The sequence below is a fragment of the Pleurodeles waltl genome, chromosome 1_2, assembly GCF_031143425.1.
Source record: "Pleurodeles waltl isolate 20211129_DDA chromosome 1_2, aPleWal1.hap1.20221129, whole genome shotgun sequence".
In the NCBI taxonomy this organism is placed as follows: Eukaryota; Metazoa; Chordata; class Amphibia; order Caudata; family Salamandridae; genus Pleurodeles; species Pleurodeles waltl.
Window position 1 is genome coordinate 1,126,715,845 of NC_090437.1, and position 12,799 is coordinate 1,126,728,643.

Sequence of the window (12,799 nt, forward strand, 5' to 3'; positions counted from 1 at the left end):
AAAAATCCTCGAGCCAGACCTGGGTTGACTTTGTTGACTACTCAGTGAAAACACTAGATGGTTGGATTCAAGGCAGTGGTGTAAGTAATTATGATGGGCTGTACAATTTATTTGTGAAAGAACACCTGTTAAGTAATTGTTTCAATGATAAACTGCATCAGCATCTGGTAGACCTAGGACCAATTTCTCCCCAAGAATTGGGAAAGAAGGCGGACCATTGGGTCAAGACAAGGGTGTCCAAGACTTCAACAGGGGGTGACCAAAAGAAAGGGGTCACAAAGACTCCCCAGCAGAAGGGTGATGAGACAACCAAAACTAAAGATAGTAAAGAGTCTTCTACAGGCCCCCAAAAACCTGCACAGGAGGGTGGGCCCAGAGCCTCTTCACAAAACAATGGGTACAAGGGTAAAAACTTTGATCCCAAAAAGGCCTGGTGTCATAGCTGTAAACAGCATGGACACCAAACTGGAGACAAGGCCTGTCCCAAGAAAGGTTCCACTCCAAACTCCCATCCAGGTAACACTGGTATGGCTAGTCTCCAAGTGGGATCAACAGTGTGCCCAGAGCAAATCAGGGTTCACACTGAAGCTACTCTAGTTTCTGAGGGTGGGGTGGATTTAGCCACACTAGCTGTCTGGCCGCCTAACATGCAAAAATACAGACAGCAACTCTTAATTAATGGAACTAGAATAGAGGGCCTGAGGGATACAGGTGCCAGTGTCACCATGGTGACAGAGAAACTGGTTTCCCCTGGCCAATACCTGACTGGAAAAACTTACACAGTCACCAACGCTGACAATCAGAGAAAAGTACATCCCATGGCAATGGTTACTTTAGAATGGGGAGGGGTCAATGGCCTGAAACAGGTGGTGGTCTCCTCAAATATCCCAGTGGACTGTCTGCTTGGAAATGACCTGGAGTCCTCAGCATGGGCTGAGGTAGAGCTAAAAACCCATGCAGCAATGCTGGGTATCCCTGAACTGGTGTGTGTGAAAACAAGAGCACAATGCAAGGCACAGGGTGAAAAAGTAGAGCTGGAGTCTGGAAAAATGGCCCAGCCTACCAAGAGAACAGGAAAGTCAGTTGGGAAACCAACTGCAACACAGCAAAAGAAAGGGAACCTCTCTTCTCAGGAAGAAGTTCTGCCCTCTGAGGGAACTGAGCCTTTGGAGCTTGAACCTTATCAGGTTGAGCTCTTAGGCCCAGGGGGACCCTCAAGGGAGGAGCTGTGTAAGGGACAAGAAACCTGTCCCTCTCTTGAAGGCCTTAGGCAGCAAGCTGCTGAAGAGTCCAAAGGCAAGAAAAATGGGACACATAGGGTCTATTGGGAAGATGGGCTCCTGTACACTGAGGCCAGAGACCCCAAACCTGGTGCCACTAGGAGAGTGGTAGTGCCTCAGCTGTTCAGAGAGTTCATCCTAACATTGGCCCATGACATTCCCCTTGCTGGACATTTGGGACAAACCAAGACGTGGGAGAGGTTAGTCAACCACTTCTACTGGCCCAATATGTCCAACATGGTTAAGGAGTTTTGCCTCTCCTGCCCCACCTGTCAAGCCAGTGGTAAGACAGGTGGGCACCCAAAGGCCCCCCTCATTCCACTTCCTGTGGTGGGGGTGCCCTTTGAAAGAGTGGGTGTGGACATAGTTGGTCCACTGGAACCTCCCACAGCCTCAGGAAATATGTATATCCTGGTAGTAGTGGATCATGCTACCAGGTATCCTGAAGCTATTCCCCTTAGGTCGACTACTGCCCCTGCAGTAGCCAAGGCCCTCATTGGTATCTTTACCAGAGTGGGTTTCCCTAAGGAGGTGGTGTCTGACAGAGGTACCAACTTCATGTCAGCATACCTAAAGCACATGTGGAATGAGTGTGGAGTGACTTATAAATTCACTACACCTTACCATCCACAAACTAATGGCTTAGTTGAGAGATTCAACAAGACATTAAAAGGCATGATCATGGGGCTCCCAGAAAAACTCAAAAGGAGATGGGATGTCCTCCTGCCATGTCTGCTTTTCGCTTACAGGGAGGTACCACAGAAGGGAGTAGGGTTCTCACCCTTTGAACTTCTGTTTGGTCATCCTGTAAGGGGACCACTTGCCCTTGTTAAAGAAGGCTGGGAGAGACCTCTCCATGAGCCTAAACAGGACATAGTGGACTATGTACTTGGCCTTCGCTCTAGAATGGCAGAGTACATGGAAAAGGCAACCAAAAACCTTGAGGCCAGCCAACAGCTCCAGAAGTTTTGGTATGACCAAAAGGCTGCACTGGTTGAGTTCCAACCAGGGCAGAAAGTCTGGGTTCTGGAGCCTGTGGCTCCCAGGGCACTCCAGGACAAATGGAGTGGCCCTTACCCAGTACTAGAGAGGAAGAGTCAGGTCACCTACTTGGTGGACCTGGGCACAAGCAGGAGCCCCAAAAGGGTGATCCATGTAAACCGCCTTAAGCTCTTCCACGACAGGGCTGATGTCAATCTGTTGATGGTAACAGATGAGGATCAGGAGGCAGAGAGTGAACCTCTCCCTGATCTTCTGTCATCAGACCCAAAAGATGGTACAGTAGATGGAGTGATCTACTCAGACACCCTCTCTGGCCAACAGCAAGCTGATTGTAGGAGAGTCCTACAACAGTTTCCTGAACTCTTCTCCTTAACCCCTGGTCAGACACACCTGTGTACCCATGATGTGGACACAGGAGACAGCATGCCTGTCAAGAACAAAATCTTTAGACAGTCTGACCATGTTAAGGAAAGCATCAAGGTGGAAGTCCACAAGATGCTGGAATTGGGAGTCATTGAGCGCTCTGACAGCCCCTGGGCTAGCCCAGTGGTCTTAGTCCCCAAACCTCACACCAAAGATGGAAAGAAAGAGATGAGGTTTTGTGTGGACTACAGAGGGCTCAATTCTGTCACCAAGACAGATGCCCATCCAATTCCAAGAGCTGATGAGCTCATTGATAAATTAGGTGCTGCCAAATTTCTAAGTACCTTTGACTTGACAGCAGGGTACTGGCAAATAAAAATGGCACCTGGAGCAAAAGAAAAGACAGCATTCTCCACACCTGATGGGCATTATCAGTTTACTGTTATGCCCTTTGGTTTAAAGAATGCCCCTGCCACCTTCCAAAGGTTGGTGAATCAAGTCCTTGCTGGCTTGGAGTCCTTTAGCACAGCTTATCTTGATGATATTGCTGTCTTTAGCTCCACCTGGCAGGATCACCTGGTCCACCTGAGGAAGGTTTTGAAGGCTCTGCAATCTGCAGGCCTCTCTATCAAGGCATCCAAATGCCAGATAGGGCAGGGAACTGTGGTTTACTTGGGCCACCTTGTAGGTGGAGGCCAAGTTCAGCCACTCCAACCCAAGATCCAGACCATTCTGGACTGGGTAGCTCCAAAAACCCAGACTCAAGTCAGGGCATTCCTTGGCTTGACTGGGTATTACAGGAGGTTTGTGAAGGGATATGGATCCATTGTGACAGCCCTCACTGAGCTCACCTCCAAGAAAATGCCCAAGAAAGTGAACTGGACTGTGGACTGCCAACAGGCCTTTGACACCCTGAAACAAGCAATGTGCTCAGCACCAGTTCTCAAAGCTCCAGATTATTCTAAGCAGTTCATTGTGCAGACTGATGCCTCTGAACATGGGATAGGGGCAGTTTTGTCCCAAACAAATGATGATGGCCTTGACCAGCCTGTTGCTTTCATTAGCAGGAGGTTACTCCCCAGGGAGCAGCGTTGGAGTGCCATTGAGAGGGAGGCCTTTGCTGTGGTTTGGTCCCTGAAGAAGCTGAGACCATACCTCTTTGGGACTCACTTCCTAGTTCAAACTGACCACAGACCTCTCAAATGGCTGATGCAAATGAAAGGTGAAAATCCTAAACTGTTGAGGTGGTCCATCTCCCTACAGGGAATGGACTTTATAGTGGAACACAGACCTGGGACTGCCCATGCCAATGCAGATGGCCTTTCCAGGTTCTTCCACTTAGAAAATGAAGACTCTCTTGGGAAAGGTTAGTCTCATCCTCTTTCGTTTGGGGGGGGGTTGTGTAAGGAAATGCCTCCTTGGCATGGTTGCCCCCTGACTTTTTGCCTTTGCTGATGCTATGTTTACAATTGAAAGTGTGCTGAGGCCTGCTAACCAGGCCCCAGCACCAGTGTTCTTTCCCTAACCTGTACTTTTGTATCCACAATTGGCAGACCCTGGCATCCAGATAAGTCCCTTGTAACTGGTACTTCTAGTACCAAGGGCCCTGATGCCAAGGAAGGTCTCTAAGGGATGCAGCATGTCTTATGCCACCCTGGAGACCTCTCACTCAGCACAGACACACTGCTTGCCAGCTTGTGTGTGCTAGTGAGGACAAAACGAGTAAGTCGACATGGCACTCCCCTCAGGGTGCCATGCCAGCCTCTCACTGCCTATGCAGTATAGGTAAGACACCCCTCTAGCAGGCCTTACAGCCCTAAGGCAGGGTGCACTATACCATAGGTGAGGGTACCAGTGCATGAGCATGGTACCCCTACAGTGTCTAAACAAAACCTTAGACATTGTAAGTGCAGGGTAGCCATAAGAGTATATGGTCTGGGAGTCTGTCAAACACGAACTCCACAGCACCATAATGGCTACACTGAAAACTGGGAAGTTTGGTATCAAACTTCTCAGCACAATAAATGCACACTGATGCCAGTGTACATTTTATTGTAAAATACACCACAGAGGGCACCTTAGAGGTGCCCCCTGAAACTTAACCGACTGTCTGTGTAGGCTGACTAGTTCCAGCAGCCTGCCACACCAGAGACATGTTGCTGGCCCCATGGGGAGAGTGCCTTTGTCACTCTGAGGCCAGTAACAAAGCCTGCACTGGGTGGAGATGCTAACACCTCCCCCAGGCAGGAGCTGTGACACCTGGCGGTGAGCCTCAAAGGCTCACCCCTTTGTCACAGCCCAGCAGGGCACTCCAGCTTAGTGGAGTTGCCCGCCCCCTCCGGCCACGGCCCCCACTTTTGGCGGCAAGGCTGGAGGGAACAAAGAAAGCAACAAGGAGGAGTCACTGGCCAGTCAGGACAGCCCCTAAGGTGTCCTGAGCTGAGGTGACTCTGACTTTTAGAAATCCTCCATCTTGCAGATGGAGGATTCCCCCAATAGGGTTAGGATTGTGACCCCCTCCCCTTGGGAGGAGGCACAAAGAGGGTGTACCCACCCTCAGGGCTAGTGGCCATTGGCTACTAACCCCCCAGACCTAAACACGCCCTTAAATTCAGTATTTAAGGGCTACCCTGAACCTAAGATTTTAGATTCCTGCAACTACAAGAAGAAGGACTGCCCAGCTGAAAACCCCTGCAGCGGAAGACCAGAAGACGACAACTGCCTTGGCTCCAGAAACTCACCGGCCTGTCTCCTGCCTTCCAAAGATCCTGCTCCAGCGACGCCTTCCAAAGGGACCAGCGACCTCGACATCCTCTGAGGACTGCCCCTGCTTCGAAAAGACAAGAAACTCCCGAGGACAGCGGACCTGCTCCAAGAAAAGCTGCAACTTTGTTTCCAGCAGCTTTAAAGAACCCTGCAAGCTCCCCGCAAGAAGCGTGAGACTTGCAACACTGCACCCGGCGACCCCGACTCGGCTGGTGGAGATCCAACACCTCAGGAGGGACCCCAGGACTACTCTGATACTGTGAGTACCAAAACCTGTCCCCCCTGAGCCCCCACAGCGCCGCCTGCAGAGGGAATCCCGAGGCTTCCCCTGACCGCGACTCTTTGAACCTAAAGTCCCGACGCCTGGGAGAGACCCTGCACCCGCAGCCCCCAGGACCTGAAGGACCGGACTTTCACTGGAGAAGTGACCCCCAGGAGTCCCTCTCCCTTGCCCAAGTGGAGGTTTCCCCGAGGAATCCCCCCCTTGCCTGCCTGCAGCGCTGAAGAGATCCCGAGATCTCTCATAGACTAACATTGCGAACCCGACGCTTGTTTCTACACTGCACCCGGCCGCCCCCGCGCCGCTGAGGGTGAAATTTCTGTGTGGACCTGTGTCCCCCCCGGTGCCCTACAAAACCCCCCTGGTCTGCCCTCCGAAGACGCGGGTACTTACCTGCAAGCAGACCGGAACCGGGGCACCCCCTTCTCTCCATTCTAGCCTATGTGTTTTGGGCACCACTTTGAACTCTGCACCTGACCGGCCCTGAGCTGCTGGTGTGGTGACTTTGGGGTTGCTCTGAACCCCCAACGGTGGGCTACCTTGGACCAAGAACTGAACCCTGTAAGTGTCCTACTTACCTGGTAAAACTAACAAAAACTTACCTCCCCCAGGAACTGTGAAAATTGCACTGTGTCCACTTTTGAAATAGCTATTTGTGAATAACTTGAAAAGTATACATGCAATTTTGATGATTTGAAGTTCCTAAAGTACTTACCTGCAATACCTTTCGAATGAGATATTCCATGTAGAATTTGAACCTGTGGTTCTTAAAATAAACTAAGAAAAGATATTTTTCTATATAAAAACCTATTGGCTGGATTTGTCTCTGAGTGTGTGTACCTCATTTATTGTCTTGTGTATGTGCAACAAATGCTTAACACTACTCCTTGGATAAGCCTACTGCTCGACCACACTACCACAAAATAGAGCATTAGTATTATCTATTTTTTACCACTATTTTACCTCTAAGGGGAACCCTTGGACTCTGTGCATGCTATTCCTTACTTTGAAATAGCACATACAGAGCCAACTTCCTACAACTGCTTACTAGTCTATGCACAGCATGTGTATCTGCAGCTACACATGCCATCGAACGGAAAATGTCACTTACCCAGTGTACATCTGTTCGTGGCATTAGTTGCTGCAGATTCACATGCGCCCACCCGCCTCCCCGGAAGCCTGTAGCCGTTAAGAAGTTGATCTTGAACATTTGTAAATTTGAAAATATATTACTTTAAACTACATTATGTACATTACTCCATTGCATGGGCACGATTACTAGCATATACAACTCCTACCTCACCCTCTGCGGGGGAAAACAATCTAAGATGGAGTCGACGCCCATGCGCAATGGAGCCGAAATGGGAGGAGTCCCTCGGTCTCATGACTCGAAAAGACTTCTTCGAAGAAAAACAACTTGTAACACTCCGAGCCCAACACCAGATGGCGGGATGTGCACAGCATGTGAATCTGCAGCAACTAATGCCACAAACAGATGTACACTGGGTAAGTGACATTTTCCATATATATATATATATATATATATATATATATATATTCGATGGCATGTGTAGCTGCAGATACACATGCTGTGCACAGTCCGCCATCTGGTGTTGGGCTCGGAGTGTTACAAGTTGTTTTTCTTCGAAGAAGTCTTTTCGAGTCACAAGACAGAGGGACTTCTCCCATTTCGACTCCATTGCGCATGGGCGTCGACTCCATCTTAGATTGTTTTTTTTCCGCCATCGGGTTCGGACGTGTTCCTTTTCGATCCATGTTTCGGGTCGGAAAGTTAGTTAGAATCTCGGAAAAAATCGGCGGTATTGTTTGCGTTCGGTATCGGGTTAGTTATAACAAATCGACACCGAATTTTGAAGAGCTCCGGTGGCCCTTCGGGGTTTTTCCGATCCCCTGTCGGGGCCTGGTCGGCCCGGCCACGTGCGACTTCAAGGCTGATGGAACGGACCCCATTCCGCTTCTGCCCAAAATGCCATAACAAGTATCCGTATACGGATCAGCATCTGGTCTGTAACTTGTGCTTGTCCCCCGAGCACAAGGAAGATACTTGTGAAGCCTGTCGAGCGTTTCGGTCGAGGAAGACGCTGAGAGACCGAAGAGCCAGGAGACTACAAATGGCGTCCACGCCGACAGGTCAAGAACGTTTCGAGGAGGAAGAAGAAGCTTTCTCCATCCACGAGTCGGATTCTGAAGAACTCGACGCCGAAGAAACACCCCAAACCGTGAGTAAGACGTCGAAAATCAAGACTCACGAGAAGTCCACAAAAGCCCAGGGGACGCCACCGCCAACAGGCCATGGCTTAACCCGAAAACTAGGTGACCGATCCAAGGCACCGAAAAAGGGCATGCTGGTGTCGAAGTCATCCAACTCCGGTCGAGATACCGCCACACAGCAACCTCGGAGCCGAGACAGCGGCTCCGAGAAACTTCGGCACAGAGACAGCGGCACCGAAGAATTTCGGCACCGAGACACCACGCCCAAAACAAAGAAGGTTTCTTCGGAGCCTAAAAAGACTTCCGAAAAGGTTTCGGTTCCGAAACACCCAGCCTCAGAGCCGAAAACTAGTTCCTATACAGAGGAACAAGGATTAACCTCCCAATTACATAGATTTGGAGAGGAGCTTCAACTGTAGAGCCTGACTACACGCAAAGAAGGCTTCATATTCATGAGGACACAGGGAAGATAACCACTCTTCCCCCCAATCAAAATAAAAAGGAAACTTGCCTTTCAACAAAAGGACAAGCAACCACAGGCAAAAGTGGCAAGGAAAACAACCCCACCACCGTCTCCACCACCATCAATACATGCATCACCAGCAACAACTCCTCCACTGATGCACTCACCAGCTCATACTACAATGAGTCAGGATGATCCTGATGCATGGGACCTTTATGATGCTCCAGTGTCTGACAACAGCCCAGACTCCTATCCCACAAAACCGTCACCACCTGAGGACAGTACATCCTACACACAGGTGGTCGCAAGGGCAGCCAAATTTCACAACGTCACCTTACATTCTGAACCAATTGAGGATGACTTTCTGTTTAACACCCTATCCTCCACCCATAGCCAGTACCAAAGCCTTCCCATGCTCCCAGGAATGCTAAGACATTCAAAACAAATATTTCAGGATCCAGTTAAAGGCAGAGCCATAACTCTAAGGGTGGAGAAAAAGTACAAGCCACTGCCAACAGATCCAATCTATATTACAACACAACTAACACCAGACTCAGTAGTTGTCGGGGCAGCTCGTAGGAGAGCCAACTCTCATACCTCAGGAGACGCACCACCTCCAGACAAAGAGAGCTGCAAATTTGATGCTGCGGGAAAAAGGGTTGCAGCACAAGCAGCAAATCAATGGCGTATTGCCAATTCACAAGCACTTTTGGCAAGATACGACAGAGCTCATTGGGATGAAATGCAGCATTTCATTGAACACTTACCCATGGAGTTCCAAAAAAGAGCACAACAGGTGGTAGAGGAGGGACAGAGTATCTCAAATAATCAGATACGGTCTTCCATGGATGCAGCAGATACAGCTGCAAGGACAATAAACACTGCAATCAGGATACGAAGGCAAGCATGGCTGCGCACTTCAGGGTTCAAGCCGGAAATCCAACAAGCTGTGCTCAATATGCCATTTAATGAACAGCAATTGTTTGGGCCGGAGATGTAGACACTGCCATTGAGAAACTCAAAAAAGACACCGATACAGCCAAAGCCATGGGCGCACTCTACTCCCCGCAGAGCAGAGGCACATTTCGAAAAACACCTTTTAGGGGAGGGTTTCGAGGTCAACCCACAGAAACCACAACCTCACAAACAAGGCCTACTTACCAGGGTCAATATCAGAGGGGAGGTTTTCGGGGGCAATATAGAGGGGGCCAATTCCCAAGAAATCGAGGAAAATTCCAAGGCCCCAAAACTCCTCAAAATAAACAGTGACTCACAAGTCACACAACCCCATCACATAACACCTGTGGGGGGGAAGACTAAGCCAATTTTACAAACTTTGGGAGGAAATAACAACAGACACTTGGGTCTTAGCAATTATCCAGCATGGTTATTGCATAGAATTTCTCCAATTCCCTCCAAACGTCCCACCGAAAACACACAATATGTCAAAACAACATATAGATCTTCTAGGACTAGAAGTTCAAGCATTGATACAAAAGGACTCAATAGAATTAGTACCAAATCTACAAAAAAACACAGGAGTTTACTCACTGTACTTTCTAATACCCAAAAAGGACAAAACTCTGAGACCAATACTAGATCTCTGAACACTAAGGGGGTTATTCCAACTTTGGAGGAAGTGGTAATCCGTCCCAAAAGTGACGGTAAAATGACAGATATACCACCAGCCGTATTACGAGTCCATTATATCCTATGGAACTCGTAATACATCTGGTGGTAAATCCGTCACATTTGGGACGGATTACCACCTCCTCCAAAGTTGGAATAACCCCCTAAATACCTACATCAAATCAGACCACTTTCACATGGTCACGTTACAAGACGTAATCCCACTGCTCAAACAGCAAGATTACATGACAACATTAGACCTAAAAGATGCGTATTTCCATATACCAATACATCCTTCACACAGGAAATATCTAAGGTTCGTATTCCAAGGAATACATTACCAATTCAAAGTGTTGCCATTCGGAATAACAACTGCGCCAAGAGTTTTTACAAAATGCCTGGCAGTAGTAGCTGCACATATCAGAAGGCAGCAAATACATGTGATCCCGTACTTAGAAGACTGGTTAATCTAAACCAACAAGCTAAGACAGTGTTCACAGCGCACAAAATATGTCATACAGACCCTTCACAGGCTAGGTTTCTCCATCAACTACGCGAAGTCACACCTTTTGCCGTGTCAAACACAGCAATACTTAGGAGCGACAATCAACACAGCAAAAGGGATTGCCACTCCAAGTCCACAAAGCGTACAAACATTTCACAAGGTAATACAGGCCATGTATCCAACACAAAAGATACAAGTCAAAATGGTAATGAAACTCCTAGGCATGATGTCTTCATGCATAGCCATTGTCCCAAACGCAAGATTGCACATGCGGCCCTTACAACAGTGCCTAGCATCACAATGGTCACAAGCACAGGGTCAACTTCTAGATCTGGTGTTGATAGACCGCCAAACATACATCTCGCTTCTATGGTGGAACAGTACAAATTTAAACCGAGGGCGGCCTTTCCAACACCCAGTGCCACAATACGTCATAACGACGGATGCTTCCATGACAGGGTGGGGAGCACACCTCAATCAACACAGCATCCAAGGACAATGGGACATACATCAGAGGCAGTTTCACATAAATCACTTAGAACTGTTAGCAGTATTTCTAGCGCTGAAAGCATTTCAACCCATAATAACCAAAAAATACATTCTTGTCAAAACAGACAACATGACAACAATGTATTATCTAAACAAACAAGGAGGGACACACTCGACACAGTTGTGCCTCCTAACACAAATAATATGGCATTGGGCGATTCACAACCACATTCGCCTAATAGCACAATTTATTCCAGGGATTCAGAACCAGTTGGCAGACAATCTCTCTCGAGATCACCAACAAACCCACGAATGGGAAATTCACCCCCAAATACTAAACAATTACTTTCAAATTTGGGGAACACCTCAAATAGATCTATTTGCAACAAAGGAAAACTCAAAATGCCAAAACTTCGCATCCAGGTACCCACAAGATCAATCCCAAGGCAATGCTCTATGGATGAACTGGTCAGGGATATTTGCGTACGCTTTTCCCCCTCTCCCTCTCCTTCCATATCTAGTAAACAGGTTGAGTCAAAACAAACTCAAACTCATATTAATAGCACCAACATGGGCAAGACAACCTTGGTACACAACACTACTAGACCTTTCAGTAGTACCTCATGTCAAACTACCCAACAGACCAGATCTGTTAACACAACACAAACAACAGATCAGACATCCAAATCCAGCATCGTTGAATCTAGCAATTTGGCTCCTGAAATCCTAGAATTCGGGCACTTAGACCTCACACAGGAATGTATGGAGGTCATAAAACAAGCTAGAAAACCTACCACTAGACACTGCTATGCAAATAAGTGCAAAAGATTTGTTTATTACTGCCATAATAATCAAATTCAACCTTTACACGCATCTGCAAAAGAAATAGTAGGATACTTACTACATTTGCAAAAATCTAACCTAGCTTTCTCTTCCATTAAAATACATCTTACGGCAATTTCTGCTTACCTACAAATTACGCACTCAATTTCATTGTTTAGGATACCAGTCATAAAGGCGTTTATGGAAGGCCTAAAGAGAATTATACCACCAAGAACACCACCAGTTCCTTCATGGAACCTCAACATTGTCCTAACACGACTCATGGGTCCACCTTTTGAGCCCATGCACTCTTGTGAAATGCAATACTTAACGTGGAAAGTTGCATTTTTAATTGCCATCACATCTCTAAGAAGAGTGAGTGAAATTCAAGCATTTACCATTCAAGAACCATTTATTCAAATACACAAAAATAAAGTTGTTCTACGGACTAATCCTAAATTTGTACCAAAAGTAATCTCACTGGTCAGGTCCCACTTAAATCAAACGGTAGAATTACCAGTGTTCTTCCCACAGCCAGATTCGGTAGCCGAAAGAGCACTACATACATTAGACATCAAAAGAGCACTAATGTACTACATTGACAGAACAAAACTAATTCTAAAGACAAAACAACTATTTATCGCCTTTCAAAAACCTCATACAGGAAATCCAATTTCAAAACAAGGCATTGCTAGATGGATAGTTAAGTGCATTCAAACCTGCTATCTTAAAGCTAAAAGAGAACTGCCTATTACACCAAAGGCACACTCAACCAGAAAGAAAGGTGCTACCATGGCCTTTCTAGGAAATATTCCAGAAAGGTGCTACCATGGCCTTTCTAGGAAATATTCCAATGAACGAAATATGTAAGGCAGCAACATGGTCTATGCCTCATACATTTACCAAGCACTACTGTGTAGATGTGCTAACTGCACAACAAGCAACAGTAGGTCAAGCTGTATTAAGAA

At 47.4% G+C, this 12,799-nt stretch overlaps 1 protein-coding gene across 1 annotated transcript in view; it reads left to right on the top strand.

Annotated features, from left to right (window-relative positions):
* The window catches only part of FBXL5 (F-box and leucine rich repeat protein 5), a 316,902-nt gene that overhangs the window by 215,026 nt on the left and 89,077 nt on the right, over positions 1–12,799 (top strand). The window lies entirely within an intron of this gene.